The 26,515-nt window shown below is 37.3% G+C and overlaps 1 protein-coding gene and 1 long non-coding RNA gene across 3 annotated transcripts in view; one reads left to right on the top strand and one right to left on the bottom strand.

The window, feature by feature from the left end:
- LOC100650810 (prickle planar cell polarity protein 3) overlaps positions 1 to 26,515 on the top strand; it is a 119,708-nt gene that overhangs the window by 10,088 nt on the left and 83,105 nt on the right. The gene's annotated exons all lie outside the window — the stretch shown is intronic.
- Positions 9,482 to 11,577, bottom strand: LOC125385507. Its single transcript, XR_007224889.1, has 3 exons — positions 11,240 to 11,577; positions 10,519 to 10,699; positions 9,482 to 9,837 (listed from the first exon to the last, which is right to left on the bottom strand). It is a non-coding gene; the product is annotated as an uncharacterized LOC125385507 (long non-coding RNA).

Below are 26,515 nucleotides of genomic sequence, written 5' to 3'. Positions count from 1 at the left end.
CAACGAAATTTATATTATAAATTTATATTATATTATAAATTATATTATATTATAAATTATATTATATTATAAATTATATTATATTATAATTTATATTATATTATAAACATCATACTACATGCATACTACACGTGTAGTATAACCTTAACCTCAACTTAACCTCTGAAAACACTCTCTCTATCATCTAGTATACCAGTTCCCTAAAATACTTTTACATAAGAACTTTTTTCATAAGAATCTTTTTCATAGTAATTTGTATTTCTGAAATACACAGTTTTCTTGTAAAATCACTAAATGTACTCATATACACTTCCTCTCCTTAACTCTCAACTAACCTCCATTTAGCAAACTTTACTCCCTAAAACATTTTCTCAAGTCTAATCTTGTGTCTAGAATACATCTGTTAACATGTACATACTTATTAACTTTCTCTATCCCTAATTCAGTTTCCACAATAACATACTGCTCTGATTACCTTAATGCTTACACTTTCCTCAAATATGTATTTCCTAATCTCGTTAGCTCAGATCTTCATCACATGTGACTTTCCACACCCTTGTAACACCACTATTCTCACAATGTACATACAACGTTTCTCTTTAAATCTCTCATCGTGTTTAGTTATTTCTCGACCGACTTCACACGAATTAGCGGTTCCGCCTCTAAACAGCCATCGAGAACTGTATAGCCCGTGTAACGTTACGGAAATCACGGTTGTCCCATTGTTCGCACCGCGAAGATGCTCTTCACCGTTCGTTGGCTATGTCGTGGCTGTGATTAACATCATTTGCAGGATCCCCCGGGAGGGGAACTCGTTAGGATCATTAAGGTTCTTACGCTCGGTACGAGCCATCGCGTCAACGCGTTTGACAGAACGTGTAATCAACAACGAGCACGACGATGAGGTTATGTGTCCCCTCGTCAACGCGTTCCAATAGGTAGTCATATGTATGTTATACGTACTATAATGTGTCCATTCTTGAGGACAGACGTCATACTAAAATCCGATGAAATACGATTCATTTTGCTTGGTCGAAAGAAACGAAAAAGAAGAGGAAGAAGAAGGAAACGATAACGTCTTTGGTGCACGGCCATTCTCGGTCGTTTCGGAATCGTCAAACTCGATCGCGGTTTTATCTGTCGTTCTCAGTTTTAATTTCGCCTCTTTGCTTATCGGCGCCGGTTCTTGGAAGCTTGAAATTATCTTCGATGGGAAAAGGTGGTGTGTTGCTCGTTACGCGAAGATTTATTCTGAAAAAAAAGCAGCGTCTCTTCCCAACGTTCAGCGCCGACTTGTAACAAGGAGATAAAAGGGAATAAGACAGAGAAAGAAAACGTTCCGCCGCGTTCGTCAAAATGAAGGCTTTCTATCTCGCGTTCTTGTTTCGCTGTATTTCGTGTCCCCTTGTGTGCGAGTATCGGCCGATAGGGGGAGACTCGGTGGAAATCGCACCGCTTATCTGTGGGCAATCTGGCTGGCCATTTTTATCGGGGTCTTGAACGTTTTACTTTAGGAGATTATAGTCTTCCGATGTTGCTCTCCATGTTATGTTTATTGGACGGAAGATTACGAAGGGAAATAAATATTGAATATCTTCGTGTTTTGTTTTTTTTTCCTTTTGTTCTTTTAATTGTAATGGAGAAAGAAAGATGGCGACTACTGTGATGTTCGAGAAGATTAAAAGATATAAAAACAGATTGACGTTAAAAAACTCATTAAAAATACTTTCTCTTAATTTTCTTAAATACTAAAAAGACATTAAATTACCGTTAAAAGATAAAAATTCCATCGAAAGAATTCTTTCGGGTATATAAAAAAGTTACAAAATTGTCCCAACATTTAGAGACATAATTTCGATGTCGTGTATACGCTCGTTAAATTCGGCTTACCGAAAGGAATTCAAATAATTGTTCGACGTTGACTGCTCTTAGAAATCGTTGACGAAGACAAACGCTTTTATCCAGCGCCGAAAAAGTATGCCCCTAAAAGTTCAGCCTCTGGACGCCGATTTCTTCACGTTCATCGAACCAAGAACAGAAAGGGTTAGTAGAGAAGAAGAATGTCGCTCTGCGTCGCAGGTTTCGTATGTGTCCCGCAAAAACTTGAAGACCTTTGGTTCCTCCTGTCCTGGCTACGTCTTCGGAACTCGTTCCCTCGCTCGGCAAACTCGTTGTTCTTCTTTCGACGCATCCCCGAATGCAGGCCGTTTCACTTGTCGTTGCACCGCTCTTCTCGCGGTTTCTTCTTCGAGATATATCCATATGCAACTGTTGTTGTTTCTTTTTCGACCGTGTTTGCTTTTTCCCATTGTTAGTTTCTTCTCGCAATTACGTCTTTTGAACTTAAAAGGGGAGCTAAGGATTTCTTCATTGGAACATTTTTTTTCTCAAAAATTTATGAGGTTCTAAAAAGTAAAATGGTTTCATGGAATTTGTTTAACTTAGCATAATAGATCGGATATTGTTTGTTGCGGTTTGGTGTGGTTTCAGCCAGTTTGTCCTATTTCTGTACAATTCAGTTCGACGCAATTTTATTCCATTTGCTTCAATATGGTTTAACGGTGCCATTGAGTTTGATCCATTCCCATTTGACTCAACTCAGTTTGATTTGTTTTGATACAGTGTGGTCCGACCCAAATCGGTCTCAACTTTTGTTTGTTTCGACTGACTGCCAATTTAGTTTTTTTCTGTGTAATATCCCTTAATATTATTTTAATCTCGTTTAACTTACACTATATATTTAAATATATTCCAATTTAGCGAAATTCTATTAACCGTTTTATTCCTGGCATAGTTGAATGTATTAGAAACATGCCGAAATAAAATACAAGTTTCACAGAATTCGAGGCGAAGTTATGCGATACTCGGCAGAACGACGCCGCTTTTGCGCAGAATCATTTTTATGGCAAAGAATCCGGCCACTTTTTCTGATTCTTTCGGCCCACCTTTCTATACCGCGTTCAGAGGCCGCGTCGTGTCCTGCCTTTTACGGTACACGCTGCCCGCCTCGGAAGCCGCTAATTAGCTTTGCTCGCGTTCATCTTTGAACGTTTAATCGAACCGGCTATATTCAGAATCCCTCGAACACTGCACTGATTCACTTTAAACCAGGTTACTTCGATTCCGGACTACTAACAGAAATTCATAAAAAACAGAATTACGTCGTAACATGAGTATCTCAGACGAGAAGGTAACCATAACCTCACTTCCACTAATTCTTTCCACTAATCATACTTATTTTTACTTGTACTAAATTACACGAGATCAAATCCAATAACAACTCGATATTAATGAATATATTTCTCCATGAAAGTAGAGACGTGAAAAACACTTCATAATACAGACGAATCCGAAACGACCGATAAAACTAGGTATTTTTATACATCGAACGTCATACGAACGATAATAAACAGACTCATAAAATCGAGTTATGGCCACGGTTATGAAATAATCTCCGTTTGTATGTACAACACCGAAATATTTCACGATCTTTCGACACCGTCCTATGCTGAGAACTTTCTCGATCACGACCGACTTACCGCGTTGCGCCGTCGAAAAAGGAAAAGAGAGTCGAGGAATCAGTCGAAGTGTGAACGAGCGATTTATCGACGCTACAACGAGGGGAATGTGTTGGTATAGTGGAGATTAACGGTGCGTGTTGTTCGACGCCTTCCCTTCGTCCCTTTGTCATGCGAGTTCTTGATAGACAGGCTGACGAAATTAACCCTTCGAACTGCTGTTGTTCACGCTTTGAATATGAACAGAGACTATTTTATAAAAATTTCTTTGCAACGCCATTTGTATAATTATTATTTATTATGATTATAAAATATTTTCCAAGTATAGTTCCAAGTAGCGGCAAATAAAAATAATAGATTAACCAATTCTAAATCTAAATTCGATTATCAAATGCCCAAATAAGATTTTGTCTAAGCACAATATAAAATATTGAAAAATCAAAAGTGACAAATTGATCAATCCCGTTTCGGGCACAAGAAATATCAAAGTAAGATATTGTCCAAAAGTATTGGGAAATCAAAGCGGTAAACTAACCAACCCTATTCCAAGTAAAATAATTCTCTAAGTGATATATTATCCAAATATTGAAAAACAATCCAAAACATTGATCCAAAGTGGCCCAGCACGCTTTTCGAATTACATATCAGTGTAACCATATCAGTGTAGCCAATATAGCCATGCAGTATATTCTACAGCGTATTTCCATTCCGCTGATCAACAAACCCACTCCACTTTCTCATCTTCTCCCATTTACCAAATATCCCTATCAAACGACACTGATAGCCCTGCATCGTTACCATATACGATACTCTAGGGATCTTATTAACCGTCAGCGATTAAGACGAGGCTAAATAGAAGGAATGAGTGGCGCGTGCGCGTTTCTACGGAAATCGACGGAGGCGATGCAGATGGTAAAGAAGCCAAGTGGATTCACGGAAAGATCATTAAACCAAAGACAAGAAGGACAAATATAATACGGTTAGACAGAGAGAAGCATGGCTTTTTACACGCGTTCGTTAGTGCAACGCGAAGCACGGTAGAAATGCTATGAAAACGCAGTCCCTGAGAAAAATCGCGCTGCCCCCGCGTACTGACCAAGCTCGAGCACGCGTGGAATGCGACAAAACCCGATTTCGCGTCCTTTTTTTCGGTTCGTTACACTACTTATAATCGGGGAGGACGATTTTACAGGAATCGCGAGCTCGTTGGCGGTCGGTCACGTATCCACGACCACAACTCCATAGCCCTTCCCCCATCCCATGCCCCTCCCCCCTTGATTAGACGGTTTATTAAATATTTCAACCGCCATTACTTTGGACGTGGCTAACTCCAAGGGGTAGAGAGTCATTTTCCAGTTCATTTCGTGGCTAGTTTTTTTTTTTAAATGACGTGTGACGACTTCGAAGGGTGAATTCAGAATTGGAGAAAAATATGTATCACATTATAACATCTGTAACATGAGAATTCTATTGTCTTTTTTCTCATATATGGAATTATGGTTGATTAATGGAATTAACCATATATCCAATACACAATACACCGTTTTCTACAATGTATTTGTCTATACTAATAATATTTTCAAATTTTTAAAACAACAGATTGTGATAAACCAAAGCCACTTTCGAATTCCCTAGAAATCTCCTAGATGCTTAAGTACTTCCCGCAATACTTTTGCATAGGTTAACCTCTTCTTCAGACGTGATCATCTATCATCGATTCTGATTCACCTCCCACCAATCTACTCATCTGTCATTTTAACATTCCAGCTCTATTTCCTCTTTGCCCTCCCTTTACTCAATATTTTACACGGCCGTTGCATCATCAGAACCACGAAGAGAGTTTCCGCAGGTGCGTTTGACCACGTGGCTATCAGGATGGCGTTCGTGCCTTTCCAAAATCGTTAATCGCGTTTAATAGGCAGATTTACGGGTTTTTGCGTGGCCGTGGCCCGCGTCTGTTTCGCGCTCTACACGTTGTTTACGCGACCGCGTACCTACACTGTCGTTTGTCAACTGTTAAACACTGGTCACCCTCGCTCCTCTCCCATTTTCCACCCCTATAGGCCGCGGGCGATAGCGAGGTTCTCTTGATTAACGAGACACCCCATATATATCCGGCACGCCCTCTCTCCCCGTCACCTCCGCGCCCATTGCTTGGGGGGAGATCGCATTGTTGCATTCGTGCTTTACTGCATATTGCACTGCTGCCACGATCGCTATGTTGCCCTCTGACGTTTCCCTGATACCAGTTGCTGTGCCTTGGAACGGACGGTTCACCTGTTCTGTTTATTAAGGGTGGTAGAACGTGGTATTAGAGCGCCTTTTGTTGTTTGGAGGTTATGTTGTTATTGATGTTTGATATTTACGCTGATAAAAATTAGACATATGAAGTTAGGTTTATAAGGAATATTTTAAAGGTGGTTAAAATTTGCTTTGATTCAGTCAAATCGGTTATAATATGCTTCAAAATGCTTTATCTTTACATCCGCTTCGATTCACCTTGAATCGCGTCAATCCGCTTTCATTTGCTTCCGTTTCAATCGTCTTCGATCCGCTCTGATTCGCTTCGAGTCGCTTTAATCTGCTTCAAATAGCTCCCAATCCGTATCATCTCCCGTCAACCTTTTTTGATACGACTGCACTATTTCACCTATATTAATCTTTTATTACACATTAAACATTAGAGCGGATTGATCATTGAAATACAACTTTGATCGTAACATATTGCAATATCTCTATGGTCTACACCACCATTGTGGATTCGACCTTAAAACTTTACCTACCATCAGCGATCCTTTGAGTAATGCGTCTGGTTGGGCTTTAACTTGAATCACCTCGTATATGTCGTACGCGGTCTCGTTGTTTTAATGCAGCGTTAACCATCGATTGCTGATCGAATCAATATACGATAAGCATGTTAAATGTTCGTCCCAGAGAGAGTTTCGAATTTCCAATATTTGTTTTCTCTTTGTTAGGGTTCGTTTTACACATATCAACACACAGGATATATATCGATGACTATGTTCTGTACTGTTGTTTGGGATAACCTTGCATTAGATCCACTTCGATGAAAACAAACGTCACCTCTTTTCATCATAACTCAATTCGAAGTTTATTGGTTCCACTTAATTCGATTCGGTTCATTTCGTCACAGTTTGGTACAAGTTAACGCACCGTAATTCTGTTTCTTTTAGTCGAACGCAATTCTCTCTACTTCCGTTCAATTAATTTCATTCGTCTCGAATCTGGTTACTTCGTATCGCACTGAACTCCATCCCGCGTAATTTCATCGTAAGAACATCCAAAATGGCGGACAGTCAGAATTCTACGAGAACCATTCATTACCAGGCATTATAGTTCCATGTAACCATTTCGTAAAAATGATTCCACGATAATTCTCGACCTCCTAATAACCTTCCTTACAAACCTACCAACCATCGTAGCTATGAACTATCTCCCTACAATCATCATCACTCCTGCGCACCATACGTACCCAATACACGATCCGAGCACGATGATTGCAGCAGAAAAAGAAGCCTGTGCACGTCCTAACGAAAAGAAGTCGAATTCACGCGGTGTATACGTGCACGCGGTCAAACTGGCATAAGTGGTGGGGTTAGGATTGATGGTGGGAGAAGAGGTAATAAGAAGGACCAGAGCCATGAGAGTCTACTCTTGGCCGTAGAGCAGTAACGATGTACGGTTAAGAGCAGGACAGTGAGGGTGGGAATTAAATAGGGTGGACTCTTGATTAGTTTTCTCGTCCACCCTGCTCCGAGCACCCCAGATCACTTCCACGCTTAATCCAGCATTATGAATATTTTCTCCTCGTCCCACAAACGGACTTACCGAATGAGGAAAAAGCATAGTGTGGTTCTGACCAGTGAATATACAGGTTCTACCGTATACTCATGTTACGTATCGTATCTTGCGACGAATTTTATTATGGCGCTAGTGCGCCTTCTGCTTAGAATCGGCGATTATGTTGGTCCATCACATCTGATTGAAATTGTAACTTGAGGAAGATGGGAAATTAAAATGGATTGGGATTTTGAAATCTGTTCTGTGTCGAGATAACGAAGCTAGGAGTTTTTGCAAAAGTGTTTAATCGTATGGACTGATTATTTTGTGGGCATTAAGGTTCATGAACTTTACAAATTACGATTTACCGGTGATTTGGGTCAGATTTTAGATTAGATATTTCGAACCATTGCCATTGGTTCTTTATGTTCTTATATTCTTTCACATGAACCATCTTTGATAACTCCTAAGCGATCTCCAGCCACCCGAATAAAAAAATTCTTACTGTCCTAATATCTGTAAATCGTAACCCCTGCTCACGTAGCCCGACACTTCAGATTCCGTGTTATTTCGAATTCCGTGGGTTCTAAGAATTACGAAGCAAGATCTTGAAAGTCCCGAGCGAGATTCGCGCCGCCGAAAAGGTTTCCACTTCAAAGCGGAGGAAGCCGCGGATGTTAAATAAGTTTGCTCGACTGACGTCTCCGAGGGTGGGGAAGATCCGGTCGTCTTGGTCCTGTGAAGCGTCGGGACGCATTTCGAATGCCGTCGCGTCGCGAGAAAATCGCGCAGAGAAAGACAGGGACTCTTCTCCGGTCGTTTTACGAGACTAACCTCTCCTCTCAGATGCCTAACCTCCCTCTGTGCTCTGGGAATGAATCTCTTGCTGGGTAATTAGGCAGATTACTTTCCGGAGTCGTTTTGCTGCCGGTTTCTTACTCGACTCTAGGCTACGGTATATATTTCGACCACTGGGGCGGAGGGACAATTAAAGGAAGAAATTCTTTGGTCCCCTTCAACAATCGGGGACCGGCAGAGTAGAAGGGTAGCTATACTGTTCGGTGTCGTGTGCCCTGTGCGTTCGTGGCGATTTGAGCGGGGCTTAAATTTACCGCAAAGCTAATCGAGCAAAAGGCGCGTTTCTAGCGGAAGTAATGCCGCTCTTAAAGAGCTCCGTGGCGGGTCTCCACTTCGAGAAACGGTGCCATGATTACCGAAAATATCTCGCCCCGGTGGAAAGACAGCACAGTTTACGCAGAGGTGGAACAGAAGAACGCGACCGTAACCGATGACTATGCGTACACTGTAGACAAGCGGTGAGGGGATATAGTCGAACGGTGGTGGGGATAAGACAGTTGGAAGAAGATAGGACGTTGAGAGACTCGGTGAATAGAGGGAGACACTACACTACAGAGTTGGTACGGCCAGGCAAGAATGTACCGTTTTTATTTACGAGCCATGGTAGATCCAGGTCTCGACCGCGGCGGTCTCCTCCCGTTAATTAAATAATATTTCTCGAGAGAGAAGCCCACGGGAGCAGCAGCGTAAAGCTACGATAAGAGCCCAGAGGGGGGAAACACCTCGCGTCGACGAAAAAAACATGGCCCTGCTAAGAGCACTTATTGCAGTATTGAGATCGTAATTCAGAGCCAAGGCCTCGTCATAAACGTTCCCTCCGGCCGGACCTTTGGCCACTTCAACCTTTTCTTTCCGCTCCTCCTTCCTTATCCACTGTTATTCTTTTACTTCCTGTTCCCCTTGCGCCTTGTATCTTTCATCGGACCAACTTGTGGTGAAGCAGAATGGTGGGAGGACAACTGCTCGTTTCTAGGTCGTCATCGTTAACGACTTTGGGTTGTGACCCCCCGGTCATCCTGATGGATCACGCGAAAATTGAGACCGCCTGGTCGCGTTCGAATCGACCAAGGGTGAGTCAGAGGTGGGCTGGTTCGTTTAAACTGAACAGGTTTATTATGCCGGGTCGTTGGGTTTGGTTACTTGCGACTTTGGTTTCATTTGAGGTTAGCGTCCCTATCTATGGTCCATTGAATGAAGGGTTCTTTTTGTTTCTTTTGGTTAATCTTCAGCTATTCAATCCCAAAAGTGAAGTAGAAATAAGATTCCATTATAGCATGGCATTGTTAAAAATAAACAAACTGCTAGAGGAGAAATATTGCTTTAATGACACTAACTAAACAATTTTGTTTTATTAGTAAGGGATTACAATGTCAAAACTTACATATTAATTAAATATACAATAGTGTAATGATAATATAATCTGTACTTAAATAACCTTGAAAGAATTTTGGCCTATTTCTTCAGTTGCTAGTATCGTGATATACATATATAAAGTCATGGAATTTCGTAGAAATTGCGATCGTCCGTTCGCCATTAACGCTGAGCGAACTCGATCCGTTCGTTAGGTTATCTCGAGTCTTTCTTTAGGAGTGCGTACAAGAACAACATCGAATGCCGTGAGTAATCGAGAGCAGCACAAATGCACCTGATATCGCGAACCCTGAAACAACCATTATTACTTGCGATTTTCGATAATTTTCTTTTTCCTTCAATATCTTTATGTGTTTGAGTCTCATGAAGCTATAAACTACTTTGCCATAAACAACGATAAATTTTTCTGAAAGCGATTAAATTTTATCTATATTAATGGAGTTCCTACAGGCGAGATAATTGGTTCCATGAAACATTATCTTTCGAATTTACCAGCAGCCAAAAAATTACGAACCACCTGTCTTAATGAATCTAAGTTTTATTTGGTTCTTTGAGGCTGGTTTTCAAATTGAAATTTTATCTCCCAATAAAAGATCCATCAAGCATCGTTTAATGCATGCTCGGCATCATTCGGTATTATCACGATACCGTACGCCATTCTGTCTGCTAAAGTTTCTTTTTAGGACAAGATAATTTTTTAATAATCTCTATATCTATGTAGAAATATTTAACTTAATAGAAATTATATATCATAAGAAAAAATACGTCCAATTGCTTGATTATTATTTATCCCGAATTGTTTAAGGAAATTGCTAATTTCTTTTTTGTTACTTTTTTGAAAGTATACCCATATGTGGTTTAATGAAACCCATTAGGACGAAATATGTACAGTGAGGTTATAATTTGTTCACGTTAACGTGTTAGATAACAAGTACTAAATATCTATGTACATAAATAAAGATAAGCTTACTATCTGGTCTATAACACACTTAAGGTATCTCAAATAGCCCATTGGATACTACAGCCTCGTCCTAAGAAACACATCATCTGTCCAACCTCGCTGTACTCCTAGGAATACTGTTATTTTCGCTTTTACTACATGCTTGCATCTAGTTTCATTGTACGAATTGCGCTTAGAACGTTTTCCAATCCTGGGAAACAATTAAAAGATTTAATTAAATGTCATAATGTTGGATCTTTCAAAAAAATTACTTAAATCATCATTATGAATTTCCATTTGGTCTCCTTAATTGAAGCATCCTTTAATCGAAAATTTCTATGTACGTAGAGCTAGAAGTTAATGAAGACAAATTAATTTTAGCTACGTTTGAATTTCAATTCTTTCAAGTATATATAATTTATTTTATGCAGAAATGAAACAACGCATTTGAAATTAGGAGAGCCTCAAATGTTAGGGGTCCGGGTATATGCAAAAGACGATCAAAAGATGCAAAACATGATATCCAAATGACAAATTAGCTTAATATAGTAATCTTTACTATGAATTCTCCTGTACGTTGAGCTTGTATTATCACTTTCCTCTATTCATCCTTGCACACCACGCCATCTGCACTCTCGAATTTAAATAAAAGTGGCGCATTAATCTCGCTTATGGCCGTCCGTTTCTTTCTTCCCCCTTTTCCCTCTTTCACGCTTTTCCGTCTGATTCTTCTCAACTACGCATTACTTACCACCGCTATTTCCTCCCCGTCCGCCTCTTTCACCGGCTCGTCCTCGTTTTTTGAGCAGTTTCGTTGAGACACGACTCGTCGTCGCATTCCTTTTTCTCGCATTTCACTCGGCAAACATCGCGGTCGTTGTCCCGTCGCGAGTCTAGGACACGCGGCGCCCGGCATCCGCCGGCGTCTGGCGTCTCGGCGCCCGCTTCCCTCTCCCTTATCACCCTGTGCTCTGACCGGTCAACAGTCTTTCTATATCTTTCGCTTTCCATGGACCAATCAATGGAACAGGCGAATTGGCAACGTTTCTGCGACTCGCGCAGTTGCACCACTTCGTGATTGTTCATCTAGGTAATTCCTAGGTATCACTACCTGGGGATTAATATGGCATTGGATGGCGTGCTCGTCTGGCGTGCTGGATGAGGGCAGGTATTTTTTTGGTTGCTATGAAGTGATTGATACCTCGAGGATGTAAAAGTAGCGGAGAGTCGTTTGTTGATTGGGTAAATTGGTAGTAGTTTTCAGGTTCTTGCGCAGTTTGCTTGAATCATGACGAGGAAGAAATTGCTTGATCAGTTTTTATAAGGTTAAATGGTTCGTTGATTTGTTGTGAAGAGTTAAGTCTTGGTAGTAGAGCGAGTGTTGAAATGTGATTTGGATTAAGTGGCTATTAACATTTTTATTTTGGACTCATTTCCAAATTTAATTATTTTGTTAATTTGACTATTTATTGTTTTCTGTTTATTTACTATTGAACCTGTTTTGTTTACATTTTCGATTTCATTTGTTTACTTTCTGTTTGCACATACATTTTGTTTATGTTCCATTCATTTATATTCTGATCTTGCATGTTCAGAGTTTTGATGTGTTTTCCTACAATGTGAATATCTCAAGTTTCGGTTACGTTCTGGATTTATTTGTTTACATTCTTTATTTGCTTCCATATACATTATATATATATATATATATCAAAATTTCATTGTCAATGGTCCAAACCCTCATGCTATATACATTGCTCCCTTACGACGTATCATCCATTTACCTTAACCTCAACGACAAAACAAAACTAAGCTTCTAACCACCAAAAATCCAGTCTCTATCATCATCACCCATGTATAATCTCTGCTCATATATAGCTCACGGATTATACTCTCGACTGTTCAAATTACCGGCGATAACGGCGAAGCAGCGCCGCCGGTGGCTGGCAGTGATGCACGCGATACAAACTCACCGAGTCCCGTGAGAAAAGCCGCGTTTGCCTGGATCATAAAAAGGCTCGCGGCTAACCTTCACGCCCACACTCTCTCTCTCGAATACCTGTCGAAACTGATCGCTATTTAGATATTAACCGTGCAAGCAGCGATTTCTCAGACAGAGTAAAAGAGATAGTGATACGATGATCATCGTGCAGCGATATGTTTCGTGCTTCATTCAGCTCATGTGTTCACAAATCGATACATCGAAGATGAAAAGTAAAAGAGAGATGGTGAACGCGTTTGGTTGTGGTTACGCCGGCCATCGGAATTTAAGGGTACACCGGCTGGTACCCGTAGGTAAGGGGTCGGTCAGTAAATTAATTACGGCTTAAAACATCGTTAGGATCTGCCACAGCCGGCCCGGTGGGTTCGGTTATTAGCGCAGTACATCATACTCGTCGCTGAGAGCCACCCCTCTCAATCCTCCCTCTTCGATTTTTCGCTCGAGATTCGGCATCTACATTATTGTTGTTTGAAGGAATTACCCAGAGCTTATGGAAGTTTTTGGCTCCGAAAAAGTGGTAGGGGAAATTGGAATAGGATAGGAAAATGAGAAAATTGGAGGGGGAATGGGTGGGGCTAGGCAATGATTCTGAAGGGAAAGAATAGATGTTTGGGACATGTTTGGGAAATTCAAGTAATTCAGGGCTCTTGGTATATTGGCAGTAGTGTGTATTGTAGGTTAGAATGGTGGCCGAACATTTCGTTGATCGTCCATCGAAATCTGAAATTGGATATGTTTTATTATAATTACGAAGAGTTGTTATAATTGATATATATATATATTTTTTATAACATTAGAAGAGCTATACGTTCCTTTTGTGGAATCACGTGAATAATGGTGAAGTAGTCTGATCACTACTTTCCCAGGATATAGCAGGATTTTTCCCTGCGTCAAATGTGCCATTGCCAACTGTGTCTCGTCGTATAACCACGGATTACCTCTCTTTATCTCTTCCTCCCCTTTTCTGTGTCCCTCCATTCCTTCATCTCATACATCTCTTAGAGTACCCTATGAGTGCTTTGTAGCCATACTGTGTCTTTTCTGTCTGACATTTTTGTACAGTCTATACAAAAGTATTTTCAAAATCCTGGTCACTCTTAATTCATTCGTTCATTCATTGGCGAAGAACATCGTCCAAACTTTGTAAAAGAAACAATTTTAATTAGAATAATTTTTTACTCATTAAAAATTTTTATTCGAATATAAAGCATTCGATAAGTTCAATTAAGTGTTTATTATATCTATAATACTGCCTGAATTGATGATATATAATCTTCTCGATGCATTGATATACGTATTGGAACCTCCATATTTGTTATTTATACCATAATAACCAATTATTTATGGCCAACCGTGGAACCATTAGAACGATATAAAGTTTAGAAATATGTTGGCTGGAGTGCGGTGATTAAGGCGAACGCAACTGAGGATTAACGCTACCCAAACGATTTTCGATAGTCGAATCCCCCATACAGTTTTACAGTGCCTCCGCCGCTGAAATCCCACGAGTTTAAGCCGCCACGGAATGGAAAAGATGAAATTCGAAACGCTCGGCAAGCTTATCCAATTATATCGACACGCACCATAGGTTAGGGTTCCCTTGTCGATGGATCGAATTGACGTTTCTTGCATAGCTTCGATATATCCTGAGATTGAATTTAGATTGATCGCACAGTCTCAGGTGTCGCTATAGCTTAACCGTTATGTTAAATAAGGATCCCAGTTCATATCGATAACATTTATGTAAGTGTTGATGTAAGGTGTCGATAGAGCCTTTTATTTTAGGCTAAAAATTTCAAAATGATTGATATTTAATTTCTCGTTCAATATGTGTACCTCCAATCTTTTTAAAAATATGAAATTTAGATTTAAATGAGTACCAGCCTATCAAACGATTTTAGAAAAATTTATATCGATCAATTTTATTTTCCAACATTTCCGATTATCGGTACTTTGATGTTGTAATTTAAATTATAGAGTTTAAATACTTTAGGTCTTTATTTTAGAAATTACTATCGTAATTCCAAGATTAATATCTTGCTGTTTATTATAATATTCTGATATGGACACAGCCGCGACGAGCAAATAGAAAGCAAGAGTTGTTCGATCGATTTTACATTAAGATTCTCGGGCCGCGCTTTTTGCTCCTTTCGTGGCTCGCGTTTCGGAATCCTTAATCGGGAAACGATGTCGTGGGTATGTAAAATCGGGACGTACATCGGGGAACAGGTCGTACGAGTAATCGCTGGCAGAATGCATCGGTGTACCCACGGCAAGCAGGCCGGCTTTCACTTTAAGGACGGTTCACATTAAACTGCACGCGCTGCATGAGAGCGCTGAGTCTTTGCCTCGATAGCTTACATTTCATGAGAAAGGCGAGTTTCCGACGATTAATATCTTAAGAATTCCCTCGGAGATTTGCAGATTTGAGATGCCTGATAAATAAATCTTTATCCTTGTGTCTCGTTCGTTATCGATCGTGTATTGATTTTCGATAATCCTCGAGCGATTTATTCACATGCAATGGTATTTGAAAAGTAATTTAATTAATATAGAACGGAGATGCCAGAAGGTTTTGGAAAAATACGCAACATAATACTGTGCTTATAATGCAAATATGATACACGCGAAAAATTCTACTGCCCAAGGACGCAAAATGCTGCTTTTCCCACTACGCTGTGTCTCGTTTTCTCATTCCATCTCTGTAGTTATTAATGGAACAGAAAAGGAAATTGGTTCATTAATAATTGCTAGCATCTAATTCAAATTTATTTGGTAAAATCCCCATTTCTGGCCATCTGTGATATACTAAAAATGGAAAGAAGGAAAAGAAAGGAATTACAATGATAAAAGAGTAATACAAATACCATGTAAACAATTTAAAATCGATTGTAAATTCTAACCTTTAAATATTTCGCTCACTAACCGTAATCTTAAACTTTATCGAATCTAACCTAAAAATTAAACAAGACAAGTTATCGAAAGGCAATTGGATTAATGAGTGCAACTAATGGTCGCGATTGATTGGCTCTGGTCCTGAACATGGCTGCTTATCCCTCCACACGTTCTATGGTGCGCGAAAGTTATCGAATTTCATGTATACGCTTTCCTAGGAATGCAAGCCGCGTAACTCTATACGTTGGTCACGCACGGAGGATTCTCGGGAGCGACGTATATGCTCGGTATTATGTATATGCGTCAGCTAACTCCATCGAAGGATCTTCGTACTGATCGTCTGTTCCATTCGCTTCTTGTACAATATACAATATACGCTATCGGATTTTCTCAAAGCCAATTTTAATTCCTGCAGCATGTGTGAGTCAAGTGAGAGATAAATCTCGACGAAATGACAAAACTGTTGAGTAAATTAATGTCTTCTGTGAATAATATAATTATTGTACTGTGATACATTTAAAAGTGAAGTATATAATAGTTGAAAGAAAATGATTATGATAGAGTGAAGAATATAATAGGTTAGGTATGACTTTATTAGGTTATTCAGCTTGACTGCGATGGTTTGTGATGGAAATTGAATGATGTATTAATTGAAAGCAATTAATTAATATGTATGACGAAAGTCAAGTATTGCTATATATAGTACATTCTATAAAGACGTGAAGAATAAAAGAGGTTAAATATTGAGACCTAATTGATTAAATCAACTATGTTATTGCTAGATTGATTATTATTATAAACTAAACGATGTTAACAATAATTAGAAGGTTAGGAAAATATAATTATACCTAGATAGTTTATTTTTATAATATTACAATAAAATTTTTTACAAGAAATGTTCAAATGTAGTTGAACAATTTCCAAAAATTGGTAAGTAAGATATACAACTTAGAAATATTATATAAACCATTACGAAATGTTTATCATATTCTATAATTCCGTTTACTTTTCCTCCTAGAAGAGACAACAACTTCATGCTTCTTATGTCGTCCTCGTCACGTTATTTCTGATTTGTCCTCTCGCCATTCATTCTCCGATTTCTTGCACCTTCCACTCCGCTCTCTAATCACCTTGCATATTAACGGAGAAGTGCTCCGTGTGGTCTGTACACGGAGTTCCCTTCCGTCGAATGACTACCCACAGCCTACATTATCCTTCATCATCATTAAGGGGATGACTACAGTTTCGCATAAATGATCGTATCAATAGAAAATCGCCATCTTTGCATGAAATTCGATCAAGCACAACTTATATATATATAGAGTTATATTAATTAATATATATAGTATATATATAGTGTGTGTATATATATATAATATAACTTCACTAAAATATAAACTGTCACATACAGGGCATATTAATTTTTACTTACAATTTTCTCTCTTCTATAATGAGGTTAGGATATGTATCTATGTATTTATCAGAACATAACCTATATTCATAAATATCGTACATTTATTAGTTAATTTTTATTATCTATGTCTCTTTCTAGGACAACTACGCGATGAAAAATAATAACCCTGTCTTCAATAACAATAATGAGATGAGAAAAAGCAGTTCTTAAGAGTCCTAATTTATTGCGTAACATGGTAGTCAAAGTACAGTGTAGTGACGCAAGATTATCGGTTGGCGTTATGGTGTTTATGGCGGCGGTCGTAACCCTATACGCTGTTCTAAATAAAATTATCAGGCTGTGTTGGAGAACAGGAATCCGTAGTACCGGCGGAGATACCATTGTACAAAACTACTAGTATTACAAGTTTTATAATTTTATGAAACGACTTTACGTGTGTAGCATTGGCGATCAAGCGCACCCCTAGGTATAATGTAACACAGGAACGCGTAAGCTACATAGATTGTGCATAGCATATAGAATAGATACCATGTAGCTGCAGCTTGAGATTCAGTTCAGAAATAGATTTTTCTGATCGTATCTGGAATGTATTTCAATTTTTACTTTTTGCTTACTAGATACAGTCTTAACTTTTTGAATAGCAAAGAATGTTAAGAAATTTAAAATGTCGCGATATATAGAATTTTTTAATAAATTATTAAATGGCAGAAATGTTAAGTATAGGACAAAATATTACATTAAATATTAGGATTTATTAATAAAATTTTTTTTTAAGATATATACTATTCTAAATACGTTCGCTCTAAATTCGTTAAATGAAAGCTTTTCCCTTTAAATTCCCATTCGCCACTCGCGCCACTTTCCCTTCAGAATTCTAGCCCTACAACGTATACACACATACATTTGCAATTGCTATTTAGTCTCACCGGCGCATAAACGCATTCCTACGATCCTTACTTCTAAACAACACGGTCACATTTCGCCCCCGAAAAACTCGTTTTCATAGTAGCGTTATATTGCATAGGGTGGGTCTGAATGGATGTCACGAAACTTATATACAAGCCTATTCAACATCCCAGAAATGAGGAAAGTGTTGCAATACATATGGTCCACGAGTCATTTGTTTCTTGGATATATGGGTTTTTTATGAGAACATAATTTTCTAAGAAATTTGTTGGGTTAGTTATTTATTATTGATAATGAATTACAATATATTTATTATATTACCATTAAAATATGAACAGTATACTAAAATAAATAAATTAGTAATAATAATTTGAAATGATAGCACATTCTACACACATCTACATTCAATTAATTTATAAATTTAATTCTTTCTAACCGTATTAATATAGACTATATTCACAATTTTTCATCCTTTTATAAGCAAGTTTTTTGAAATCTTATAGCTTGCAATTACTTATAGTTTACAGATTAACAACAATCAGGGCGCCTCTAAGAGAATTATGGTGCCAAATTCAAATCAATTTGATAAGATCTACACTTTCATCCAACCTTTGCAAACTAAAGTAGCAAAAAGGGGGAAAGAAAGGAAAGAAAACTGCTCGATAGTATAAAATAGCCGAATCACAATGGACGTCCGTCACAGTGGTGAATTTTTACGATCACTCGGTCCGTTTGAAGTCTCTCAAGGAACGAACCGTGCCCTCCAATCGTCGTAAGGTCCTCGAAGTCGAACGCGTTTCGATAGTCCAAGGAGAACCCTCGCAGCTGCCTCTGTCCCGTTCGAAGCTCGTTTTTTACATGAAGCAATTTTTAGGGTGCCGACCGAACTGTGACCATCGAGAAGAAGGGCGAGGGGAGAGGAGGTGTAAGAAGTTTTCTTAAAGAAAGATCGGGGTACCATTGGAGTGTCGAGGCTCTTTCGCGCCCCAACTCCACTCCTCGCGGCTACGACCACCTTTCTCTTCTTTTCCAACCCCTCGAGATGTGAAACTCCGACGGAATACCCTATTAGGAACGGTGCACGATTTTTGGAGATAATGATCCTCGAACTTTTCCAATGGCTTCCTTACAAACGTATAGCCTTTTAACTCGCCGCGGATTACAGAAACTTTCTTCGTCAAATATTTGGAGTGGAGCTGCTATGGCGCGTTAATAAGTGAGGTTAGGTTTGATTCTTGAGGGTTTGATCTCCAGATTTGGTCTTTCCACGAGGTGAGAATTTGAAGTCCTATGGAAACAGAAATTATTATTTAAGTCAAAGACGGATGTTATGCAGGTAGTCAGTAAATTATTACTTTTAAAGTAATACTGTAATGGAATAGTATAATATAAAGTAAGAGTGAAATAGTATGTATATAGAGTAGTAGTACGTTTACAAAGAGTCGTAGAAATTAATGATTCCTATACTGAAGTCTAGAATTTGTTCATTTTGGAACATCGGAACTCTAGAAATCTAAGAATTTAAGGATCTAGACACCTAAAATCTAAATTAAAGACATCTAAAATTAAAATTGCTTGGGATGTTTTTGAAATATCCGTTTAACAATCTTTTGCTAATTTAAGTCTTCAAAATTTGTTAGCCATTTTCTGGTATCTGAGATTCCTAAGAATATCTCGGCTCTTTCTTAATAATAATTTATATTGTTTACTTTATGTATATGTCACTTTTTTATATTCTTGAAACATATTGTAGATATAACAAATAACTATGATTAACGAAACTAAACTAAATGACTGAAACATTAAGAAATAGATGAAAGGTACTGATAAATACAAATGATACGGATCATGTGGCTATGATAGCTATGAAGTAGAAACGGCTGAAACGGAAAGTCGTTTGCTGGGAAGGGACGCGTCGACCGCAATTATGCCGTCGTCGACACATGCATCTTGCTGTATTAATCCTAGTTGCGTGATGGATACGTCGTTTCTTGTGGGCAGAAAGCGATTCACAACCGCAGAAGACATACCTTAATCCGTCCTGAAAGGTTGTTATCATTTCTTCACCCCTCGTGTCTGTTTACTGTACCGACTGGTTCCCTATGAATTTTCTTGCATGAAAGAAAAATCACTGGCTACCATTTCTTCTCGCAGCTTCAAATTATAATGCAATGTGACATCTATTCTTGCTTGATAAATCTATTATAGTTCCTTGGATTGAAATTTTACCGTGAAATATTACAACTCTTCAGTTCTAATAATTTTTTTATACAATGTATAATTTGTAAATAAAGTAAATTTTATGGAATACTTTATATTTTATTTCTCTTATTATTATAGAGTCTTTTATTAGAAAAAAATTTAATTGAGACCCAGGAAATTTTTTGTAGATTTACCTAATGTTATAAATAAACAAATTTTGCAATACTGTTATTTTAAAACATTTTAAATAAATTTCGATCATTTCAATCATATCAATAATATGACAATATGGAGAAATGATTGAAATTTGAAATCTTCCGAAATAATGATACTGTAACAATTTTCTATTCTGATCATTATTAATCATTAGGTAAAATTATAAAAAAATTTTATGGCATTAAGAAACCACAAATTCATTATTTTCATTTCGGAAATAATACGTAAATCGAATAACAGGGATGACAGATACATGTATACCGCCCACATTATTCGCAGCCATCATCGATCCTCAGAAATTCACCTTGCTTCCCGTATTCCTCCGACATCACTCTTGGGACCCGGTTTTTGTTTCGTTTCCCATGCTTTGGTAACTTTCGAGCCAAAGGGGAGACAGAGACACACGTGGCCGAAGGGTTGCACGGACCGACCCGTGGCGGAAAGTGAGTTTTCCGTCACCCTTCCACTTTTTCTTTGTTTTCCACGCGCTACGCCAGCGCCCACGCTTCTTTTGCTCGTAAGAACGTTATACAGGGTAACACTACAAATTTCCTTCTTTTAGCATTTCCATTTCTTATCTTACATTAAAAAAATACAAACAAAAGATATTCCAAAATTTGCGTAATGTCATGTGTTTATAGAAATGAGGTATATCACATACATATAGTTTGCTTAAATATTTTTTGTATAGTGCTATTACTATGTATAATACTGTTTTTTTTTATCTTTGTTTATTAATTCCAGGTTTTTTACATATTTTTTTTTTACATGATTTTTTTTCCAGAATAAACGCTGAATTCTAATTGTAGGGTGGTACAGGCAAAAGTACCGATACGTGACGGTACGACGTAGCCATGCATTATTACATTTTTTTTTTTTTTTTAAGATTATTATTGTGCCTTAAATTTAAGCCGCTGTTGCGCTGTGCTTATGTACGATATTTTAATTTATGTCCTGAAAGCCTGGACGCAAAAACAGGACAGTTCGCTAGCCTATTAGGGAGTGGCTGGGAGGGGATGGACTGGGAGGGGAGGGGAGGGGTGTTCTGTGGGATTAGTATAATATTTGTTTATATGTATAATACTGTATTCTGTTTGCAATGATTATGTTTCTTCATTCTTTTACTTGAGAAATTCTCCTAAATAATATAATAACAATATTTAATAATAATACCGATAACATCAACGACAACAGTAAATCATCTTTATTATATGATATAAATATTGTTTGTAAGTGTGAATTAAATAAATATATCGGAAAGGAGAATTTCAAACAAGACGTAATGTTCTTCTTCTATCGTACAAAGGACACTGTTCAGCTGACTATTTCTTTATGTTAATATATTTTATTTTATACAAAAGAAACACTGGAATATAGAAAAAGGTATAGATACATACATGTAAACGAGTTACGCAGTTTATAAATATGCAAATGATAAGGAAGTCGTTGAATGTCTATCTTATGTGGTCGTAAGGAATTGGAGTGTCGTCTTATCTATCGATAATTATTATTTTATTCAGGATAGTTGGCTTGTACGTGTAGACGAGGAAAAGTATTCTCCGTTTTTAGATATATCTCGTGTAATTTAATATCGATTTTATTATAGGGAGCAACGTGTCATCAGAAGTTCTTTGATGTGTTTGTGTCCCTCTACCGTGGTAGACTACACTATATAACTATATAACACATACATACATACATAATAACCTTTACGATATGGCGTGATTATAAAATCGACTAACCCTCAGAGTTTATGTGCAAATCGACATAAATCTCAGGAGATAAAAATCTGACACCTGAGTCACAATAGACTGAAGTATCTTTCAGCCTTGGTTTAGTTTCTACTGAAAAATGTAGTGTTACATACTTACAATCTTAAATGGCAGTTTCTATTAAAAAATATTAAATGTTTCCCTGTATGGAACTTTTAAAAAAGTTCACGGCTGCATTTCTACTATAATATCCAATAGGTTTCAAAGTGAAATATTTAAGTATTTGTTTTAAAAAGATTGGAGTTTAAAGAAAATTGTTGAGGGCCTCAATTGTGAAGATCTCGCATTGCACACGGAGGATTAAGACTTCGCTATATCATCGTACAGGTTACGATGCAGTCCGATGGGGCGATCGTGATAGAGTGCTAATGCGCATCTCGTGCGCGCAGGGTATAGGCGGCTGGATGAGTTATCCCCACCACTTGGCCTTTGTTTCTTGTTGCAAGTGCACTTGCAAGTCTCTGGGCATAGTGCGTAAGAGGGCAGCTGCAACTACTTTAACGAAATAATAGCAAATCTAATTGGCTGATTATTAACCGAAGAACTCCGTGACCTTCTTATTCTTCGATATAGTAATTGTCACGATATAACAAGATCTTCATTGATGCATCATCTAGCTGTCGCATTGTGCCATTCTATTTCATCTTTCGTAACATTCTACGTAATGTTCAAAAATCAGATTACCACGTAAAGATTTTAAGATATATCGTCAATAATGGTATAATAATACAAAAGTAAGCAACTAGGAACGATCTATTTCATTCTATTATATTATCTTTTTTCTAACTGTCAAACAAGCTATTTTATGAGACAATAATTATTGCCTCACCCTGTATAGGCATTGGTGAAGCAGAGAGAAATTCTCGTATATCTTCAGCTCGCCGTAGGCAGCACTCAGCCTTCGGGATAAGTTCGTTAGAGTGCTCCGCTGTCTTCTACTCCAAGATACTCCCGAAGGACGAGGAGGGTCGTTTGGTATTACCTTCACCTTGCCCCTCAGAGACTTCCCTCCTTCTCAGCCGTCTTCTAATTTCCAGTGTTTCGACGACCGTTCAATTTTCGCAATTTACGAGGCCGTTTAACCCCAGTAGGTTCTTTTTCCTTTTTCATCTTCCTTTTTCTGGCCGGGAAATGATTTAACGCCGACAATGAATGAACTCACTAATTTTAGAGTATTTATTAGTCTATTAGTGATTTCAACTTTGACACGGGTATCACACTATGTTCGAATTTGAGCGAATTCATAATTTTTTTTATTGGAAGTGTTTCCGAATGTTCATCATTTTCTTTATGCTAAATAATTAATTTCTCCATTTATTTTGGAGTATGTTTAATCTTAAAAGAAAAGAAAATATATCATTGTTGATCGCTATAGTAAAACAGAACACATTTTGGCAGAAATGGATTACAATTGAATTTTTCAGTAAATTAATACTTGATAACAATTGAGTTAATGTTAAAGTCTTTCTTCGTTGATAACTTTATACATTTAGTTGGTACATTTTAGGATACGATACAGATTTATCTTTCTGGCATAAATGCCATCTAATATCGAAAACATTGGATTCCTCAAAATGATTCTTTTGGTTGTGTTATGCATGTATGAAAGTGGATAGCGGGAAGTTCGCCTACATTAGAGTCGATATCAGGATGTTCCTGAGTTTGTAGAGTAAGATACAGATCAGTCTGGACTCGCGAGACTCAATGTTGGTAATTCAGGACTCGAGAAATTCGATACTCACGTCTTCAAAGTCGTGAAACTCGATACTAGTAATACAGGACTCATGAAATCGGATGCCGCGGATACCGGACGTTCAGAACATGATAGAGGAGACATGGGAGCCGTGGAATTAGATATAGGCCACTTTTAGGACAATTGGACTACATATTATTGACATGTAGACTCCTAGAATATGATATAATTTTATATTTGTGAAATTATTGAATCTATTGGCAAGATTTACCGTGAGAATCTCAAAGTATATATTTTGCCAATTATTATTATATACTAAGATTATGTACTATTACCTTAGTACGTAAGATAGTGATAAGTAAATATAATATAAACTGGAAGCCATCTTAAGCTGAAAGGCAAAAATCACGATAAATAAATAATAAATATTAAGAAGTTCCAAAGCTTTAGAAATGAACAAAAGAATATAAATGATTCTAGAAGGTGCCATATATTTCAGCAATTTCAAAAGGTTTTAAAAATTGTAATAATATATAATATCTGAGACAATCCTAAAGATTCTAATTGTATTAGAGATCCAGAAGAATACCTGGAACCTCTTCTAGGACTCAGAAAGTAACTAATTAATTTACTAACATTTCCAATTCTTCTTTTGAGTCTAAAATCCTCCAGAAATCTATTCCATAGTTACATAACCTCTAAACAATCAAAAATCCCTATCGCTACTAAAACAAAATGGCGCAAAAACATTGCAATCTTCACCATATTTTCTCCCCATAATATAATCTAATTCTCCAAGTTATCTCTCAATTACCATACCAATCTAGTTATCATCAAATCCACACTTATTTCACCAATCTATTTAAATCAGCTATCATTAGAGCCATCTTCTATTTGTCCCCTTCCCTACGCAACTTAGAAATTCTCCTTTCTAAAACCAAGAGGAGGAAAAAGAAAGCTCGATCAACTCACTCGAAAAATACCGTTCCGCCTAAATTGACTCGACGACAAATTGGTATTGCACGGTTGCCGCCGCAGGAAGGTACGGGCATTATTCGAGCGTGATGATGATGATCGATGCGGCGCGGCGCGCTGGATCCGCGCTTGAATCACTCGCGTTTCTGGCCGCGCGCTGCTGCCCGTCGCTTCGCGTCCTGGCCGGGTGTGCAGGGACGACGGGTAGCTGGGCAAAAAACGCGCTCGCCCGGCGAAGACCGGACCTTGATGCGAAGAAACTCGCTCCTGGCGGAGCGGCCTCGAGAATCCTGCTTCCCGGGAAATCTCTCTCTGGGAAATTGTTTTCCCTGAATTCTTCAACAATTGAGAATTATATGGTCAAGGGGTATGGGTTGCTGTGGAAATTTTCATGGGAATGTTTTGTCGATGCTTTTCTTTCTTTTTTCTCCTTTGATTTCAAACGACAAAGTATATATTTTTTAGAGAGTTAAATAAATCTTTTGTAATTTTTGAAAGAATTCCCTATTCTTTTTTCTTGATAATTACCGACAATATTAGGTTGCTTACTAATTTTGAACTTTGTCCTAATTATGAACCTTGAGAATTGAATAGGTTTTTTTTTTTAATTTTTGGAATAGTTTCTTTCTCGTCTCTTTTGGTAATTTTTATCGCTAATTGCTGGAAAAGCGATCTTTTCTTATTAATTTAAGGAAATAAGGTAAATACAATTGTGTAAGATATTTATAAGAATATTCAAAATAGACATACAAGAGATTAATCGATTTCTTGAAATGAGAATTATAATCTAGTTTACATAAAAACCAAAGATCTTCCATTTATGTGTTATCATGGTTAATATATTATTCGCGAGGAGCAAAAACGCTTGGAGTTTGCTCAGACCTGATGAATCATTAAGAATGCAAATATGTTTCACGTTGAAAGATGTCGTCCACGGTTTTCTGATATTCGTGTTTCACAATCGTAAGTTCTGGTACACAGGTATATTAAGTCGTTCAAGTGAGAATTATCGAATTCTTGGAAGAAATCCAGATTGTGCCTATACAGATAATGCCTGTAAGTCTTTATTACACAGATTACTCTTAAGAATCCATTAACTAGCAAGTTTACGACTGGAATTACTTGGAGTTTCATTCTATCTCTTAAATATAGCTTTCCTCGAATGAAACAAAATACCCTTCTTACAAAAAAATGCAGTTTGATGAACCTGAATAAATTTTTTATTTATCTTTTCCTTATTCGTACGTTTATTATTAATTTCTTAAACTGATTTATTATATTTATATTAATAAATTTTAAATGCAAAACAAATATAGAATAAAAAACTACAGATATAAAATTTTCTTTATTTGAAGCTGTATCCTATCTCTTACATATAGCTTACTACGAATGAAACAAAATATCCTTCTCACAAAAAGATGCAGTTTAATGAACCTGAATAAATTTTGTATTTATCTTTTCCTTATTCGTACGTTTATTATTAATTTCTTAAACTGATTTATTATATTTATATTAATGAATTTTAAATGCAAAACAAATATAGAATAAAAAACTACAAATATAAAATTTTCTTTATTTGAAGCTGTATCCTATCTCTTACATAGAGCTTTCCACGAATGAAACAAAATACCCTTCTCACAAAAAGATGCAGTTTAATGAACCTGAATAAATTTTGTATTTATGTTTTCCTTATTCGTGCGTTTATTATTAATTTCTTAAACTGATTTATTATATTTATATTAATAAATTTTAAATACAAAACGAATATAAAATAAAAAACTACAAATATAAAATTTTCTTTATTAAGTAAGATATTAAGTAAGACATTTTCTGAATACATACCATTACTTATATTAGCAACGCTTGATATTATAAGTGATGTGATGTTAAAGCGAATTAAATTATGCGTCGCATTTCGTGTCTGCATTAGATCTGCATCATGTGCAGTGGCACAT

Source organism: Bombus terrestris, chromosome 7, assembly GCF_910591885.1.
Source record: "Bombus terrestris chromosome 7, iyBomTerr1.2, whole genome shotgun sequence".
Taxonomy (NCBI): Eukaryota; Metazoa; Arthropoda; class Insecta; order Hymenoptera; family Apidae; genus Bombus; species Bombus terrestris.
The sequence above is the reverse complement of the archived record's forward strand: the minus strand, read 5'-3'. Positions and strand labels throughout refer to the sequence as shown.